The sequence below is a fragment of the Podarcis tiliguerta genome, assembly GCF_965153285.1.
Source record: "Podarcis tiliguerta genome assembly, chromosome: 6".
NCBI lineage: Eukaryota > Metazoa > Chordata > Lepidosauria > Squamata > Lacertidae > Podarcis > Podarcis tiliguerta.
The window spans coordinates 96326609-96346493 of record NC_139539.1 but is presented as its reverse complement, the minus strand read 5'-3'; positions in this window follow the sequence as shown (position 1 = coordinate 96346493).

The window sequence follows — 19885 nt, the reverse complement described above, 5'->3', positions numbered from 1 at the left end:
AAAATGTATTAAACAGCCATAAAATTTGTAATAATTTGTGCAATTTGTAATCACCTTGCTGGGACGTGGGTGGCGCTGTGGGTTAAACCACAGAGCCTAGGGCTCGCCGATCAGAAGGTCGGCGGTTCGAATCCTTGCCACAGGGTGACCTCCCGTTGCTCGGTCCCTGCTCCTGCCAACCTAGCAGTTTGAAAGCACGTCAAAGTGCAAGTAGATAAATAGGTACCACTCCGGCGGGAAGGTAAACGGCGTTTCCGTGCGCTGCTCTGGTTCGCCAAAAGCGGCTTAGTCATGCTGGCCACATGCTGGCTGTATTCCGGCTCCCGCGGCCAATAAAGCGAGATGAGCGCCGCAACCCCAGAGTCAGCCACGACTGGACCTAATAGTCAGGGGTCCCTTTACCTTTAAACACCTTGCTTAAAAAAAAATAGTGGTAGTATGAGGGATGAAGACAACAACTGTTTTGGGGGTGGTTTTTTTTGTAATATAGCTTTGTCAGAACTTTAGCAAGAGAAAACTCCTTCAAGTAATTGTTGGTCTGGGGACAGACGTCCTCCAAAATTTCATTCCACATCAGCAAGGTAATTCCTCCCAACTAAGGCATGGGCAGGAATACTTGAAGACGCAGCAGCTGCAAAGTGCAGCACATAAGCACAGGTTCTGGTCCACAAGCAGCTGTCCTTGGCAGATGGCGAGGGGAGGCCCTCCCCAGGTGAGTGGCGCCCCCTGTGGGCAGAGGCAGGGTAACCTGGGAGCCTGGCTGCTGCCTGCCCATCTTTTGTGCCTCTGTTCTCACTCCCTGGGCTGCGAGGGCAGCATGACAGGACCCCAAACAGGTTTTGCAAACAGATGTGGCAATGTGGAGAACTGAACATAAGGCAGGGACCCTGTGGCACCATCGGTCAGTGCGCCTTGTTGTGGACCAGAATGTTGGTTCGAGTCCAGTGAGGGATGGCTTTGGGCAGGATTCCTTCCCTGCAGCAGGGTGGTCCCTTCCAACTCTATGAAGGGAGAAATGGAACTGGACGGATTTGCCATCCCTCTCTCCAAGCAGGGCTATTTGGCCAAGGGGAACGCGCATGCTTCACTCATGCTCTGGGGTCACAAGCAGCACCAGTACGCCCAGGAGGGGCCACAGCCTGTGGAAGAGCCCGGCGACCTCGGAAGCCTAGCCCAGAGCAGGGCTTTTTGTGTGGCTGCCCCTGTTCTGTGAAACAGCCATGCTGTCAAGATATGGCCATTCCGGAAACAGGTGAAGAAGCCTCCCCAGCTAGAGAAACGGGTCTTTAGTAGGATCCTATGCAATCATAGGACTTTTCTCATTCCAGCAATGAGAAATTATGTTCTCCCTGTGTGGCTTCTGAAAGTACGTGGAAAAAAACAATAAAAAATAGGTGTCAGAAGGAAAACACGCCACCAAACCCAAACAGAGCGCTGCAGAAACGTTTAAAAAACGAAGGAAAAAGCAGTTTCAGAAAGAGTGGGAGATAAGATGGTCCTGTTCCAATTCTAACCAACTAAAGGAAAGTTTATATAAAAACAACCACTTGGTTAGTGACTCATAAGGAAAGAATTTATCCTTTTTCTTAAGGGAAGCCCTTGGAAATAACATGACTAATAAGAGGATTGATCTTGTCTAACTGGCCACAAGTTAAATTTGACAGCAATTTCATCTTAAAATATATACATAATATGCCTGATAAAAGCTAGCTGTAACCCAAAAGTTCAGGTCAATAAATAAGCCAGGAACGAACTGCTTGTTACATGCAAATATGTGTAACAGAGCCCCAGTGCCTTGGGAAAAAATAGCTTGGGGAAGGAGACATTAACTCTCAACCTGCTGTTTCTCTGCTCAAATCACACCCCAAGTCTCAACAGAGAAAAATGGGAAGGCAAAATGATATACATATGCTTCTATGATCTACATTATGTTCATTCAAACCTTTCCTTTTAAAAAAAATACACCCTTGCATTTAATATGTAGTTAAGCAGTTCATAGAATTACAGAATTCTAGAGTTGGAAGGGACCCCAAGGGTCATCTAGTCCACCCCCTGCAATGCAGGGATTATAGCAAAATCATCCATGACGGAGGGCCATTTAACCTCTGCTTAGAAACCTCCAAGGAAGGAGAGTCCACAACCTCTCCAGGGAAACTCTTCCACTGCTGAGCAGCCCTTACTGTCAGAAAGTTCTTCCTGATTTCAGTGGAATCTCCTTTCTTGTAACTTGAAGCCACTGGTTCAAGTCCTACCCCATGGAGCCGAAAACAAGCCTTGCTCCATCTTCCAAAGTTCAAAATCTAAATACAATATTGCAATAAAGAATACATATAATATCACTGCAACACAAGGCTAAACAATTAACAGTTCATGTAACATACACCAACATTTAAATAAGCCCACAGCTTGTCATTTGTAGACTACTATTTCGAATTAAGATGGCAAGCAAAAACGCCGCTTTGGGATGTGAACAGATTGTGCTTCACTCAGTGTTTTGCCCCTGCACCAGGAAACATCAGAGGGACTTCTTGGTGCTTTAAAAAAAAATGCTTGTCACCCATCCCAGAGTGTTTCATGAAACATTTTTGCATTAGTTCAACCAAGTATTAGTTTTGCAGTAGTTTGTTTGACTATCCGACATCTGTAAACTGCAATGCAGAAAACATTCTCCAAACAGATCATCCTTTAACACATCAGCTTTTTAAAAAAAATTGAAATCATTACAGAGCATTTGCTCATATTTAGTCTGAGTGATATTAGAAATAAATACAATGTTTTGGGATTGGATATTATAATGGTCTAAAAGTAAGGATACTTCACAGAAAACTTTAACTACAATGCAATGAAACTTACTATGGTAGGGTTTTGTTTTTTTACTGTACATCAAAGCTAATATAAATGAAGAGCTATAAAAACCCAGCACTGAAGTTTTAAATAAGAATTGCCAACCTTGCAGGCACCAAGTTGAATTAGATCAGCCTGCTGGCTTTGAAGGTGCATTCAATTAGATGGTGGAGGGCGGGGCCACCATTTGCCTTGGCCTCTGCATCCGTTCTGTGTTCCAGCTGGACTGCAGAAGACGGGTGTGGGCTGAAGAGGGGGAGAACTGAAACACACAGTGGAAGCGGAGGGAACTCATGAGCAAACTCCAAAAGAGGACTCTTACAAGTGTGGAGCTTGATAAACGGGAAGTTGGTGGGTTCTAGGAGTCAGGCCGCAAACGCTTCCTCAGGTACCCCAACAGAAGAACTTCCGCTGGGCTTTTTTCAACCTAGTGCCTGAACACTGTCATGTGCATTTGATGTTTCGTCCACTTCCACCATATTTTCTCAAAATGTGGAGGACCCCAAGACACAGCAGAAGGAGATGGATGGGAGAGCTCTCTGGCCGGAGTTGGCTTCTCAATCAGCTCCTTTGGGAGCAGAATAGTGGGATATATGTATTTGTATCATCCCACTTTTTACAACACATTTGCTTGAGGGCAAACACAATAGTAAATCAAAGACCCGCATTAAGGACACCCAAGGATGGCTCTCCAGGCAGCTCCTCCTCCATCCTCCTCCAGCTCTTTCAGCTGCTCTGCACAGGACTTGGTCTCCAGACCCCACAACATCCTGGGGGCTGGTGGGGTGAGGCAGAATGGATAGAGGGGGTGGGGGTGAGGACTCTTCCCTGCTGGCCAGGATGAACCCCTGACACCAGATCCTCTCATTCCCCCTCACCCTTCCATGAGATGAAGGTGTTTTCAAGGTGAGGCAATATTGGTCACTTCCATTCTTGGCAGAATTAGACTTTCAGTGGACAGCAGGACAGCTGGCGTCCCCCATTCCTCCTAGGGCTTGTCTCTGTGGAAGTTTTGCAATCTGTTCAGGAAAGTACCATCACTGACAAGTGTGGACTACCAAGCACACAGCAAGCAATTGTCCCTCCCAAGAAGGTAGGCTGCATTTAATTACACTTACATTTGGCTGCAATATTTAATTTGCTTACTCTGCTATCCCTCATGAGCTCAGGTGGTTGAGCATTGCAACTTCTGCCTTACCAATGTTTATAAAGATGTTAGCAAAGCTCAGAGTTAACACTCAGTTGATAAGATGTGATTAAACCCCAATTTTCAGGGAAAGAATCAGCTCTCAGCACCATGGGACGAGTGCGGAGGTACACCTCCGTCTCAGCCAGCCTCTCTCCCTGGGCTGCACCCGTCTCACCTGCTCTACTGGGGCAAACACCCCTTCCCCACCTGGAACGTGCCCTTGAACGCGGACAAGGTCTCTCCCGTCCCCAGATGGAGCACAGAGAGGGGGTGTGCAGAAACAAGCCTAGTACACAAAGGTAAAATTCACATTCGTGGCTCAGCCTGTTGTAGTCCCTGGCCATGCGCAGCACTCAGAATTATGTCCACAAGGGAATGTGGCCTTCAATTGGGGGGAAAGGCTGCCCCCCGCCGGGCTGTATGCCAGCATGAATGAGGGCATCTCTTGTTTGGCTTTGTTTTCTCTCAATGATATCACCGCATAGCCAAATCTGGTTAGCTTTATGACAACACTACAGTACCTTAAGAAGCAGCACACCCATTTTAGAAAAGAAAGCATCTGCCCAAGACTCTAAAGAGGCTCTGCTATGGCGCTGCCTGAGCAGCAGAGATGGAAAAGGCAACATAAGCCTAGGTTGAAGGTGCATTGGAGAAGCCCGAACGATCTGCTGCACTGCCAATACTTTCACCCTTTTTCAAATACATTTCCTAGGAGTCAGATATGTTCATGAAAAACATGTTCTTCCCTTCACATTTTGGCCCAGTCCTAGCTGTTACGACTGAATAACATTTGTGCATAAAACCCCAAATCCTCATGATGCACGCATATTTTGAATGCACCCCTCTGTAAATGATCAGAGCACCTTATGGAGCCGAGATTATTGTGTGCTCCTGACTTGTGTAGACACCTTGCATGAGGCAGCGAGTCATTCTGGTGGTCCAAGGAGGAAAAGAGCCTTCAGACAGTCCTACAATTAAAAAGAAGAATTAAAAAGAGGTTGATCACAGCAGCTTCTCCTGCACATCTGAAAAAGGGCTTATACTTCTGAGCTGCTTTTGACCACTGCCACAGTAATCCAGTTCATAATACTTTTTGCAGCAATGTCTGTCACACTGGAACTGACTGCTGTCCAAGAGCTCTTAAAGGAGAACGCAGGACAATAGATGGGGCCTGAGACTGGCTTGTGGGCAGGTCAACCAGGAGCAGCTCAAGGTATTGTTACACGCTGCCCCAATGCCGAGATGAAGCAAGATTCCAGGGGCTGGTGCTCCTTTGGCGTGAGGCCCAGTGGAGATGGCAGTGCCTCTAAGAAATAGGATTTAGTCACACATATTTCCTCCTGGCTTTGATGGGGAGGCTGCCTCTTGCTGCTCATAGCTTCAGCAAGCTTGGGTCGAGAACAGAATCCAGCCATGCTTCCCCGTCTCTGGGTGCAGCCTCTCCCAGCCAGCCCTGCATGTAAAAGGGGCATCTTCCTCTGCTCCCCCCATCATGACACCCCTGTAACCCTGGCAACCTCCCCTTCCCAACTCTGCTAGGGTCTTTTGCTAACTCACACCTGGGGGAGAAACTCTGCCCCCTTCTTACCTTTGGTCAGGGCAACTCTGCCGCCACCTGTCTTGCTCTGTGATAGCACCTCTCTAAGCCAGGCTCCTGAGGAACTTCACATTTAGCAATTTCAGAAATTACGGGGAGAACCTGGAACCCAGGAATTTCAGGGGACCCTTGCCCCCTGCAAACCCATAACAACATTTTCCTGTCTGAAGCAGGGCAGCAAATGTGCTCCCTTCCCCAAGCCAGGATGCACAGCACGCAAGAGCGGCCAAAAGTTACTGTGACAGCTGAGGCAGAAAATCCCACAGGCACCTTTCCTCTCTGCCCTTAAGAGCACAACAGCACCACCACAAGAAATTACAATTTCCTACCCTTTCATGACACATAAAAGCAGCCGCCTGAGGCAGCCCCCTCCCTCTGGCTAAATGGCAGGACCAAGGCTGAAATCATTGCTGTAGCTTGAGGAGGAGGGAGGAAAATACTTTTGCTTCCACACTTTCTAAACCTCCCTTTTTGGTGCTTTGAGTTTCCATCTCATTTGTTACACATGAAAATGTATTCCTGTGCACATTTACTCTGAAAAAGTCCTCCTGAATTCATGAGCTTACTCCAGGGAAGAGTGTACAGGTTTGCAGTCTACCATTTTCTGGTTAACTGTCGTTATTTTTATCCTTCTAGTATTCACATTTGTTTTTTTCAGTTAATCAACAATCTATTATTATGTAGATCAATTAAATGAAAAGCAAGGATCAAATACGTCCATGGATCAGATCATTTCAAGTCTCCTTCTCAAGCACGCAATAAATCCCAGTTTGAAATGTTTAGTCAGTTCAAGGCCTGGTGCTCAGGGAGCCTCTTTCTTCAAATGTCCGTGCAAGGCCTTCATTTTCCTTTTATATCTCATTCACATTCTCAATTCCCCAGCACCACCACCTATATGACTTGCAGAGTCTCTTTTTCTTTTCTTTTTCCAAATAACTACTTGCAAACTCAAATCCTTGGCATGGCTTTTGGAATCTTATTCAATCCTTGAAGCTCCACTTCCTATGTCCTTACCGTTTTCACAGCTATTTCTATTAAACCAACAGTCTCAAACTGTGTTATTCAGAAACGCACAAAAATACATTGCGAAGTCCCATTATTCCATAGTACTACCATGTTTGATTCCCTGTCTCAGACACACGCACAGCGGTGTACATCCCAATAGTCAGTCCCCTTTGTGTGCCATGCCAAGCACTTTTGCCACGTATACACTAAGCACATGGACTGGATGTGGCTGTGAGACCCGTTGCTCTGATACTGAAGGAGCAGAACCAGATCTCCCTCCGAATTTCTCTGGCCGTGAGCTGTGAGCCTGTCTTGGTCCTGTGTTACTCCAGGATGCCCTGACCTTGTCGGAAGACATGGGGGGGGGGCAGGGCTGGGAAGAGTCCTGCCACTTCACCTGGTCACCTTCTATGCTTAATCTGCTGGAGTTAGTGTGTTTCAGGAGGGCTGTCTAGTGGTAGTAATAAAGGTACCATTTTAAAAATAAAATGTTCTGAAAACGGAAGGAATGGCACTGGTGAGTGCCACTGCTTGTCATCTGTGATGCCACAAGCACTATCTAGAAAGAACTTGAGGCACTCCTAATGGACAAATATTGCAGTTGGACTGCTTGGGGTGTGCAGTTTGTATGCAACGTGTTACCTCAAGGAAAATTACCAGGATCCCACAGCATAACAATGTAACACACTAGCTCACAGCAACAGCCCAATGCATTTTGCTTGAAGCAAGGAATCCATCTTGTTTTACCCATGGTGTTAAACATGCAATAATAATTTCAGTAACTGACCATTTGCTGCCCTTCAATGAGGCTTAATGGACAGGCTCAGTTAACTGACTGCTCAGTTGTTGTGCAAAGCATCCAAATTCAGCACCAGACTTTTGAGGATAACCTGTCCAAGACTAGCTGAGTGGAGCCTAAGGCTCATGAACAACACAGACAACAAGCAAGGGCTCATGGAAAACAGATCATGGGACAGGTAGTCTATTCCAGCAGTTCCCAAACTGAGAACCAAGGAAAAGGTTGACAAGACAAAGGAAATTCCTGCCTATTCTCTGCCAGTTCAGCCTAGTTTATTTTTTGCACAGAAAATGATTTCTTTAAAAAATGATACAGAGGAGGAGCCTTGGGGTGATGTTTTACACATGCATATTTGGATCTGGTCCCGTTTTTCCCTTTACATATTCCTCTAGCTGTTTTCATTTGTTCCACATGTTCATATGTTTGTGAAATTAATTGTGTGCATTTGCAGCCCTGGAACAAATCTCTGCCCCAGCGCAGCACCAAAAGAACATTGTAGAAGTTATCAGATAGTTTGCAAATATGTTTCTCTTTTGACGTTAGAAAGAATAAGCACAGCTATTGTCACTGAGACTAATGCAATCTATAATAAACAGAGCAAGAGTGCTCACAGGAGAATTGTACAAAGCATGTAAGATGCTAAATCTTGTTCAGCTGAAAAAAACAGAAGCAAACAGAAGTGCAAGCAAGCGCAGACAGCCCACATTCTTTGGCACTCTAGAAATAATTTCTAACACTGTAGCAGTAGAATACAGACATATATTATCCACTGCCTTGTGATTATCTATGACAGCCATTCTTAAGCCATTTATAGGACAATCTGGAAAGAGTATTGCTGAAGAAAACAAAATGTCTTAGGAAAACAGAGGCCACTTCCCGCTTTTGAGGCCCCCACAGAAGGCAGACCTCCCCCTATTCAACAATCCAAGATTGCTTCCTTGCTTGCTTCACACTTAGAGCAAGAAATAAAAATGATCCACATGAAAGCAAGTCTGAAAACTAAGCACACCTATGGAAGAGGAGAAATGTGCACAATGGAAACTCCTTGGATTCTCAGAGATTTAGGCTGCAATTGTAATCACACTTATCTGGAAGTAAGCTCTGAATGTGAATTCAATAGAGCGTATGTCTGAACAGACATGGTTAGGCTTGCACTGCAAACTGCTGTGCAAATTGTATTTTTAAAGTATGGTTTTTGGAGGCAGGGCTTTTATTTAAAAGGAAAACTAAAGGTAATACAACTACCTACCTGTATGTAATAATAATTCACATGCAAAGTACACACTTCTCTAACACACCTCTGCATTTTTCTTGTACATGCATCCAATCCTACGCAGAGTGAGATACAATCCTTAGGACCAGGACTTTTAACAGAGCCAATGCACAGCAGTGCTATAGTCAAGCTTCAAGTAAGAGGCATCTCCTGAAATAGGCTAACTATATTTGCAAGGGAAGTTGGGAAGAAGAAGAAGAAGAAGAAGAAGAAGAAGAAGAAGAAGAAGAAGAAGAAGAAGCCACAGAAGCTCAAACATTGTACAATGTGTCTCTGCTCAAACCCTTCTTAGTACACACAGAGACTACAACAGTTTGTGAAACAACCCCTGGTTACACCACTGAAAGAAATCATGGTCCAACATAGAATGACTGTCATCTCCAACAGAGCGGGAAAAGAAAAGAGGCCAGTATATGAAATGGTACAAATAATGACATTCCACCCCCGTGGTATCATTAGCAACAGTAATGAGGATGTAAATTGTTATGTACTGAAGTTCTCACCCTGGGCCAGCAGGGGGATACTGTAAATAGTTATGCAAATAAGGGATTGAAAGTGACGTTCAGTGATTGGATAGTTTTAGAAAATTGTTACATTTACATTGTACTGGAGCTCTATATAAGCAGGCTGGCTGAACCCTTCAGTTCAGTTCAGTTCTGGCCTGTGAATAAACAAGAGCTGTTTGAAGAATCGCTGTGTCGTCTGATATGTTCACCCACAACTTAACATAAATAATGAGGGTTTAAGCCTGCACCTCAACAACTTGGGATCAGTCCCTGGACCCTGCTGTGGGGCAAGCAGCTGGAAAAATCCTGGTGAGAATGATGCTTCTGCACTGGACTTCCCACCCCAAAACAGTACCTGCTGTAGGCCAGGGAGCAAGCACCTCCTCCCTTTCCACAGGAACACACATTCGACTGAGGCCCACCTCAAGCAGCTGTTTCTTCCCTTCCAAAAAGGCCAGCCACCACATAAGCATATTCAAGATGTCCTTCAAGCAGCTGCCTGCTGCTTCACATGGCTGGCAGGCAGCAATGCAAATTCAAGAGCCCCTGAGCTTGCTTTTCAAGGGGATGCTTGATGTGGCCAGCAGGCAGCAAAACAAATACATCAACACACCAGTTGATTCCCTGTACTTCTTCTTCCCACTGCATTTCCCAAACACTCATCCATGGCCAGACCAGCTGCCACCACAACAAGCCAAAGGTGCCTGGCCCCAGCACTTCTCCTCCCTCCTCTCGCAATTTCAAAAAGCCCTTACATATGCAGCAAACCTTCTCTCCCAATTCCCCCTGCCCTGAGTTTCTTCAACCCTCATGCAATCAAAGCAGTAGGACTAAGTTTCTGTTTACCAAGAAAATGATTTTCACTGAGAACCATGTCAGCATTTCTGGTTTCTATTCTGCTGGGTTAGTTTGGTTTCCATTCTTGGTCACTGCCCCTACCTGGTCCTCAAAAGGACATCCAGGTCCAGCAGCATTCCCAGGCTTCTCATCTGACCACAGAAGGCACCACAAGTCCTTTCCTTATATTATCATTGCACTTCTAGCACTTCCAAATCTTTGTACATTTGCAGAAGCAGCATTTGATCACAGGAAGCAGCATTCATCTGAGCTGCCTCCAAAAAAGCTCAGAGAGTCGGAATCTGGCAGCCATTCTCGATAGGAGAAGACTTGGAGATCTCTTTAAACCTCTTGCTGACTAGCTGGATGTGCACATGTCTGTGTACATTAAAATAAATAAATGCATTTACGACATCTGAGGTGGGTCTGAGATGGGTCAACCATGCTTGACATTGTTTCTCAGTGAAGGAATTTGCTTCTCTTGAAGACTTGCCAAAGGCTGCTCGTGGCCTTCCTGAAGTGCTGTGAAATTGGCTCCCCTGAGTGGACAACCTACTGTATGTCTGGACTGAACCATTTCTGACCACAGAGGGGGCTTTGCATAGCTTATCTGGTACTGAGAAGTGAACAAGTCCCTGTTGGTTCACTCCATCGTGGTTTTCATTGCTTGTTGTAGCATAAGAGCTACAGATGTTGAGAGTGAGCTAGAACTTTTGAAAATGGCACATATATATTATAATATACAGTGGCACCTTGGTTGTCGAACTTAATCCATTTCGGAAGTCCTTTCAACTCCCGGAACCATTCAAAAACCAAGGCATGGCTTCCAATTGGCTGCAGGAGCTTCCTGTACTCAATCGGAAGCCGCGGAAGCCATGTCGGACGTTCGGCTTCCAAACAACGTTCGCAAACCAGAACACTCAGTTCCAGGTTTGCAGTGTTCAGGAGCCGATTTGTTTGGGAGCCAAGCCATTCGAGAACCAAGGTACCACTGTATCAAACAAATTTAAGTTTGTAAATGTGCATCCACATAACAGGTTCTGCTTGTAGGAAGCTCCTGCAGCCAATCAGAAGCTGCGGAAGCCCCGTCGAATGTTCAGGTTCCAAAAGAACGTTCACAGACCAGAGCAACCACTCCCAGGTTTGTGCCGTTCGGGAGCCAAAACATCCGCGTTCCAGGGCATTCAGGATCCAAGGTATGTGAAATATACTCAGAGTCGCAAAGTGATTTCATGCTCTTTATTCAGCTGATAGTGGTGAGGAGGAATGAATGAATGTCCCCTCAAAGTATCTGCCTTATATACATTATTTACACAATGGGCTGCACATGATTGGCTAATTCCGGAATTCTACTGTAAGCCAATCAGGTTGTGGATTCACTTCTATCTGGAGCATGATTGGGTGGTTCCTGCCAACCAATCATACTGCTGCATTGTTTTAGGACCAATCAGACTGCTGCATTCTGAATCCTATTGTTCTAGGACCAATCAGACTGCTGCCTTTTGGATCCTATTGTTCTAGGACCAATCAGACTGCTGCAGTTTGGATCCTATTCAACTCAGTACATAACACCCCTCCCCTCTAAGTTCCAGTCCTGCCCGGGAGGTCGCATTCATAGTCCTCAAAGTACGCCGGCGGCCTACGTGTGCGTTGTGGCCTGGGGTGTTCCCTGATCCGGGGTTCTGGTTCTGGCTCGTGTTCCAAGGATGCTGGCTGTGATGGGGCTGTTTGGTCTGGCGCAACCGGCTCGCTCAGTCGTGGTTCTGGTGTCCTTTCGGCCTCACGGGTCCTCTCTGTATTTACTGATTCTGCCTCTCCTGCTGGCCCCTGCTGCTCTATGGGCCTCACTGCCCCACTGTTCCCTTGGGACTCCTCTGACCTGTCCGCCTCCTCCTGGTTTTCTCCCGGAAATCGTCGCCGTATCTGGTCGCAGTGGCGGCGCCAGCATTGCCCCCCATCTGTTAGCACCTCGTACGACACGCGGCCAGTGACCCTGGTGACTGTGGCGGGTACCCATGCAGGGCCTGCCCCAAAATTCTTTGCGTACACTGGGTCCTGGGCCTCGAAGGTCCGGGGGTTCCTGCCTTCCCCCACCACTACCTCATCCTGAGCTCTATCGGGGTGAAGGCGGTCCAATCTGATTGCAAGGCACCGACCCACTAGTAGTTCAGCGGGGCTCCGGCCAGTCGTTGAGCTGGGGGTGCTGTGCTGTGCTAGAAGGAATGTGGCAAGGCGGTACTCCCAATCCCCTTGCGTCATGCGGCGAAGGGTGTCCTTGGTGGTCCGCACCATGCGTTCTGCTTGGCCGTTGGTGGCAGGGTGGAATGGCGCCGAACGGATGTGGCAGATGGCGTTCTGCGCTGTGAAGGTTTGGAATTCTCCTGACATAAATGCAGTCCCGTTGTCTGAGACAAGAGTGTCAGGGAGCCCGTGGGTTGCAAACAGCCTGCGTAGTATCCGGATGGCTGCGGACGTGGAAGTGGATGGTACCAATGCGACTTCCAGCCATTTGGTGTAGGAGTCCAGCACTATGAAGAATGTTTTCCCCTGAAAGGGGCCAGCGAAGTCCACATGCAGGCGTGACCATGGTGCTCGGGCGGACTCCCAGGACTGGACTGGGGCCGTTGGGGGATCTGGGTGGGATTCTTGGCAGGCCTGGCAGTGTTTGACCCAGGCCTCTATCTCTCTGTCGATCCCCGGCCACCACACATAACTCCTGGCAAGGGCCTTCATTCTTACTACCCCTGGGTGTGTCTCATGTAGGGCTGTGAGGACCCTTTTGCGGAGGGGCTGGGGAACAACGACCCTGCTTCCCCATAACAGGCACCCCTTGTGGGCTGACAGTTCATGTTTGCGGGTTGTGTATCCGGCAAATTCTGGCCCGGGGCTGCTGCTGGGCCATCCCCTCCACACCCAGTCCAGGACCCGGGAGATGACCCTATCTTTCTTGGAATGGTGTGCAACTTCTTGTGCCTGAATGGGGCGGTCGGGAAGCAACTCCAGGCTCATAACCTCTTGTGCAGGTGCTGGGTCGGGGCCTGTTTCCGGTAGTGGTAGCCTGCTGAGGGCGTCCGCATGGCCCATCGCCTTCCCAGGGCGGTGAATCAGTGCATACTGGTAGCTGGCAAGGAAAATTGACCACCTGAGGACACGAGGAGACAGCACTTGGGGGGTCTGCTTTTCGGGGGCAAACAAGCCAAGCAACAGCTTGTGGTCAGTCACCACGGTGAAGGGCCGCCTGTACAAGAAATCATGGAATTTTTTTACTCCCTTCACGATTGCCAGACCCTCCTTGTCGATTTGCGAGTAGTTCCGCTCGGTTGCGTTGAGTGTCTGGGAAAAGTATGCCACCGGTACCTCTCTTCCATCCGGGAGTTGGTGTCCCAGGACAGCGCCAATGCCATAGGGCGAGGCGTCGCATGCTAGCACCACCGGCAGCCTCTCGTCGAAGTGTGCCAAGACCGAGTTTGAGACAAGCAAGTCCTTGACTGCCTGGAATGCGGCCTCCTGGCACTGGCCCCACACCCAAGGGGCCCGCTTGTCCAGGAGTCTGTGTAGGGGCTCTGCTACCGCTGCCTTTTGGGGAAGGAAGGAATGGTAAAAGTTCAATAGTCCCAAGAAGGCCTGAAGTTCAGTCTTGTTCTTGGGCGCTGGGGCATCACAAATGGCCCGTACCTTGTCCCCAGTTGGGTGGACCCCTTCTGCGTCCACCATAAATCCCAGAAAGTCCACCTGAGGCACTCCTAGTAGACATTTTTCCCGTTTCACCTTGAGACCCGCCGTCTGGAAACGGTGCAGAACGGTGCGGAGGCGGTCCTCAAACTCCTCTGGTGTGGGCCCAGCAATCAACACATCATCGAAGAAGGGGGTGACGCCAGGAATTCCTTTAAGGAATTCCTGGCGTCACCCCCTAATTCCACTAATTCCATTAGATTCTGGAATATGCCTGGTGCCACGCTGACACCGAATTGCAGCCACTTTACCCTGAACGCTCCTCTGTGCGTCACAATCGTCTGTGCCTCTGCTGTGGCCTCATCTACTGGTAGCTGTTGATATGCTTGGGCCAAGTCCAGCTTGCCAAAATTTTTCGACCCAGCCAGGGTGGCAAGGACATGGCTGACCACTGGCACTGGGTATGCATGGGCCGTGAGGGCCTTGTTTATGGTACATTTGTAGTCTGCGCAGATGCGGACTGAACCATTAGGCTTGACGGGTGTGACGATTGGGGTTTCCCAGGGGGCATTAGGCACCGGCTCCAGCACTCCTTGCTCCACGAGCCGGTCCAATTCCTCGTCTATACGGGGTTTCAGGGCGAACGGGACCCGGCGGGCCTTGAGCCTGACTGGTCGTACTGCAGGGTCCAGCTGTAGAGCAATGGGGGGGGGGGCGTATACTGTCCCAATTTCCCATCAAAACCCCCCGGAAATTCCTTGCATATGGCGTCCACGTCCACTTGTAAGCTAGTGTGGTTCACCCCGGTGACGGCTAGCCCCAGTGGTCCAAACCATGCCAATCCCAGTAAGCTAATGTAGGGGCCCTTGACCACAAGCAAGTCCAGTTGCCACGGCCGCCCTCGGTATTGCACCCTGAAGGTCCCCACCCCCATTGTGGGGACCTTACGTTTCTGGAAGTCCCGGAGGGTGAATGGGGCCGGCCTGAGTTTGGGACCCCCAGTAGGACACAGTTTCCTTAAGGTCCTTGCCGAGATTATGGATAGAGTTGAACCCGTGTCAAGCTCCATGCGGCATGGGGCCCCCTCTATCTGTACCTCTACATAAATTTTCTCTACGTTGGGGTGGGGCAACTGGTATACCTGGAAGTCTGTGAGCTCCGTTGAGTTGCCTTGGTGCGTTGGGCCCCGGGACCTGGGGCTCTTGGATTGGTCATCTGATGCCTGGCGTCGGGTGGGCCGAGCCCGACACACCCAGGCGATGTGTCCCGATTTTCTGCACTGCCTGCACTCTGCGTTGCGGAAACGGCAGGTCCTCCTCTCATGACTTTCTCCACAGCTTGCGCAGTTCCCTCCTTCTCATCGAGGCAGCTGTGGTATGTGGGCTGCTTGAGTGCGCTGCTGTACTCGGTGCACCTCCTCCCTGTTGGATCCTGAGTCGTCGGTGAGGTCTTCGTGGTGGACCCTCGGTTGGGACGGCTGGCTCGACCGTGCCTCTTGCGTCGACCTCTCGGCAGCTTCCGTTGCCAGGGCCTCCTCCAGAGCGACCTGGAACGTTAGGTTCTTCTTGGCATAGAGGCGTCGTTGCAGCTTCTCATCCCTCAGGCCACCGACGAGGTGGTCACGAAGCATGTTCTCCAGCTCTGAGAAGTTGCAGAACCGGGCGGCTTGGCGGAGAGAGGTCACAAACCCAGTTATGGTTTCCCCAGGGGCTTGCTGCTTTGCGTAGAAGGCATTTCGACGAGCCACCACTGAGGGCTGTGGCGAAAAGTGCCCCTTCAGCTGTTCCATTATTGTTTTGTATGGAACTGTAGCAACGTCTTCAGGCACAAGGAGAGCCCGGGCGATTTCAAACGTCTCCTCTCTGCAGACGCTGAAGAATATTGCCCTCTTCTTGGCGTCTTCTTCATCGGTGACCCCTTTGGCTTCTAGGAGGAAGGTGAAACGGGAGGCGTACGCTTCCCAGTCTCCAGATGCTGGGTTGAATGGCGAGAAGCTGCTGTTGGTTGCCATTCTGAGTTCCTTGTGTCCCGGAGCTGAAGCCTGGATACACGGTGCGAGGCAGCGGTGCGGCAGGTGGCGGTGCTGCGGTGCTGTGTGTGGCAGTCAGTTCAGCGGGATCCCATCCTTGTCGCCAGTGAAATATACTCAGAGTCGCAAAGTGATTTCATGCTCTTTATTCAGCTCATAGTGGTGAGGAGGAATGAATGAATGTCCCCTCAAAGTATCTGCCTTATATACATTATTTACACAATGGGCTGCACATGATTGGCTAATTCCGGAATTCTACTGTAAGCCAATCAGGTTGTGGATTCACTTCTATCTGGAGCATGATTGGGTGGTTCCTGCCAACCAATCATACTGCTGCATTGTTCTAGGACCAATCAGACTGCTGCATTCTGAATCCTATTGTTCTAGGACCAATCAGACTGCTGCCTTTTGGATCCTATTGTTCTAGGACCAATCAGACTGCTGCAGTTTGGATCCTATTCAACTCAGTACATAACAGTATGACTGTACATTCTTATGCCCAACTGGGAGCACTGAAAACATCCCTAAGATAGAAGTCACTTTCCCCACTGGATCTTCCCAAATACAAACCCAACCTGCCAGATCACCTCTCTCCTCTCCCCTCCATCACTGATCTGCAGTGGCCCCTATCAACTAGATAAACCAGCAGAGGAATAGAACAGCCTGAAGACCAGGGCCCAGCTGGATTCTTCTCATTTTGGGGGCGTTTTTATCTGCTAAATCAAATTCCTCCAGTGCTTCCAGTACACAGGTAAGCTTGAAGGGTGGGAATAACCTATAGGCTGGTGCTTTGGGAAGAGAAGTAGAAAGAGATACGCGAGGCCCTCTCTTCACCCTCCCTTAGTAAGCAATGGCTGGAAGGGGGGGCACACACAAAAGGAGGGTCCTTTGTTGCTCGCCTTGAGCAGGTGCGGGTGCGGGTCCTCTTTAATCTTACCCCGATAAGAATGACATTTCTGTCACTAAATGTGCTTTAAAAGAGATCAAACTCAGTGGTTTTATGCATTTAAAATATTATTTTTAATCATTATTTAAAATGTCTATACCACTTTTCTATAAAAATGCAATAGAAAAAGCTGAGAAGGCAAGTGTGCTGTATTTCTGCTGGAAATCGTTATTATTAATTATTATTATTATTATTATTATTAAAAAACCAATTGCATTATTTATTCTCTTGCCCTTGACTAAAGGGATGTGAGAATTATTTCATGCCCTTTTACCTTCAGTTTGCAATACAGTCCCTGACATGAAGTGAGTCCCGACGAGGTCAGTGATGATTTCAGCCAGATAAGTGATTACAGGGTTTTTGGTGGGTGGTGTGCCCCTGGGCCCTGGGAGGGCCCCCTGGCATGGCTCTTCCCTTGCCGCTTCTGCTGTCAGAGGTGGGGCTGCAAGGCAAGAGCAAAACCCTCTCTCAGGGCCTTCCTCTCCACTGTTACCAGCTCCTCTGATGCCCTGGCCGAAAATGGCCGGCCAGGGAAGGTGGCTGTCAGGGGCATTTGGGGAAGTGGCTTGGATAGTTGTCCAGGTCCCCAGACGCACGGCTCAAACTGCGCTCTTGAGCACAGCCATATCTCCATCCCTTTCCCCTCCCACTGTTTCCAAACCAGCCTCAGAACAGACTGAGGAATGCAGAGTGTTTCTCCGCTCGGCTTCCATGCTGCTGGCCTGAGCCCAGGAGAGCCCAGAGGAGCCCAGCAGAAGGCGGTTCAACACAGGCACTCGAGGGTCTGAAAGAAGGAATCTCTCTCTGGAATACAATTTTGAGAGTCATTATCATGAACACGTTTGCTGGCATAATTAAAATCCACTGTATTCTTATGTTCAATCTCCATAAATAATTTGTCTTCCTCCTTTGCAGCAGCTCACAATATAATACAGGAAAAGCAGAATGAAAAACAGATGTTGCATAGCAAAATGGATGGGGCAGGGTCTGCAAGTGTTTTCCTTATTTATGCAATATTTCATAGCAAGCCACTAAAAATCTCTTAACACAAGTCATGAGTAAGGGCAAGGCTTAATTTTCAGAGTTTTATCAAGAGAATGCCTTGGGAAAATGCTTATTTTTTATTAACATCTATTGAATTTTCCTGAAATAGTTAAAACATTTCCCCCTCTGCTCAGTCAACTCCCTGAGTAGCCAATCCCTGAACCCCTGCAATCCCAAACAAGGAGACAATAGGAGACAAGTCAAAAGATAGAGAAGAAAATAAAAAAGGGGCGAGTGTAGGTGAATCACTTGCTCAGCCAGTCTGTAACAGAGTGCACCACAGACCGAGCCTTAATGTGTCATGAGACTGGCACCTTCCAGTTAAGAACAACCAAGTGCTTATTCCGTGTGGCTGCCCTCAGAAGCCAAAGTCAGTCTCCCCAGATTGCCCCAGCATCAGACAAAGGGCTGCAAAGTTTATGTCTCACAACTACAGACCCAATTCTATTGAACAATTATTCTGCTGTAGCTCACCAGTTGCGAGAAATAAAGCTGTGCAAAACTGGGAGCATAAAAGCTATGTGCTGCATGCGCAACTCTATTTCCAAAGCATCAGGGCAATGTCAGGATTGGAAATATGGCCAGAAAGCTGGTGTGGGAAATTCCCCAATGGTATACTGAGAACTGAAATTGTTTTGCGATCCCTGCTCTACTCCAGGAATTCCAATGAAATGACTAATTACCAGTTCCAGTACCTGGATTCTTCCATACCCTCCTTGTAGCCATAATCATAGAATCATAGAATCATAGAGTTGGAAGAGACCACAAGGGTCATCGAGTCCAACCCCCTGCCAAGCAGGAAACACCATCAGAGCACTCCTGACATATGGTTGTCAAGCCTCTGCTTAAAGACCTCCAAAGAAGGAGACTCCACCACACTCCTTGGCAGCAAATTCCACTGTCGAACAGCTCTTACTGTCAGGAAGTTCTTCCTAATGTTTAGGTGGAATCTTCTTTCTTGTAGTTTGTATCCATTGCTCCGTGTCCGCTTCTCTGGAGCAGCAGAAAACAACCTTTCTCCCTCCTCTATGTGACATCCTTTTATATATTTGAACATGGCTATCATATCACCCCTTAACCTCCTCTTCTCCAGGCTAAACATGCCCAGCTCCCTTAGCCGTTCCTCATAAGGCATTGTTTCCAGGCCTTTGACCATTTTGGTTGCCCTCCTCTGTACACGTTCTAGTTTGTCAGTGTCCTTCTTGAACTGTGGTGCCCAGAACTGGACACAGTACTCCAGGTGAGGTCTGACCAGAGCAGAATACAGTGGCACTATAACTTCCCTTGATCTAGATGCTATACTCCTATTGATGCAGCCCAGAATTGCATTGGCTTTTTTAGCTGCCGCGTCACACTGTTGGCTCATGTTAAGTTTGTGGTCAACCAAGACTCCTAGATCCTTTTCACATGTACTGCTCTCAAGCCAGGTGTCACCCATCTTGTATTTGTGCCTCTCATTTTTTTTGCCCAAGTGCAATACTTTACATTTCTCCCTGTTAAAATTCATCTTGTTTGTTTTGGCCCAGTTCTCTAATCTGTCAAGGTCGTTTTGAAGTGTGATCCTGTCTTCTGGGGTGTTAGCCACCCCTCCCAGTTTGGTGTCATCTGCAAATTTGATCAGGATGCCCTTGAGTCCATCATCCAAGTCGTTGATAAAGATGTTGAATAAGACCGGGCCCAAGACAGAACCCTGTGGCACCCCACTAGTCACTCTTCTCCAGGATGAAGAGGAACCATTGATGAGCACCCTTTGGGTCCGGTCAGTCAGCCAGTTACAAATCCACTGAGTGGTAGCATAGTCAAGACCACATTTTACCAGCTTCTTTACAAGAATATCATGGGGCACCTTGTCAAATGCCTTGCTGAAATCAAGGTAGGCTACATCCACTGCGTTCCCTTCATCTACCAGGCTTGTAATTCTGTCAAAAAACGAGATCAGGTTAGTCTGACATGACTTATTTTTCAGAAATCCATGCTGACTATTGGTGATCACAGCATTCCTTTCTAGGTGCTCACAGATTGTTTGCTTAATGATCTGCTCCAGAATCTTCCCTGGTATTGATGTTAGACTGACTGGGCGGTAATTATTTGGGTCCTCTCTTTTCCCCTTTTTGAAAATAGGGACAACATTTGCCCTCCTCCAG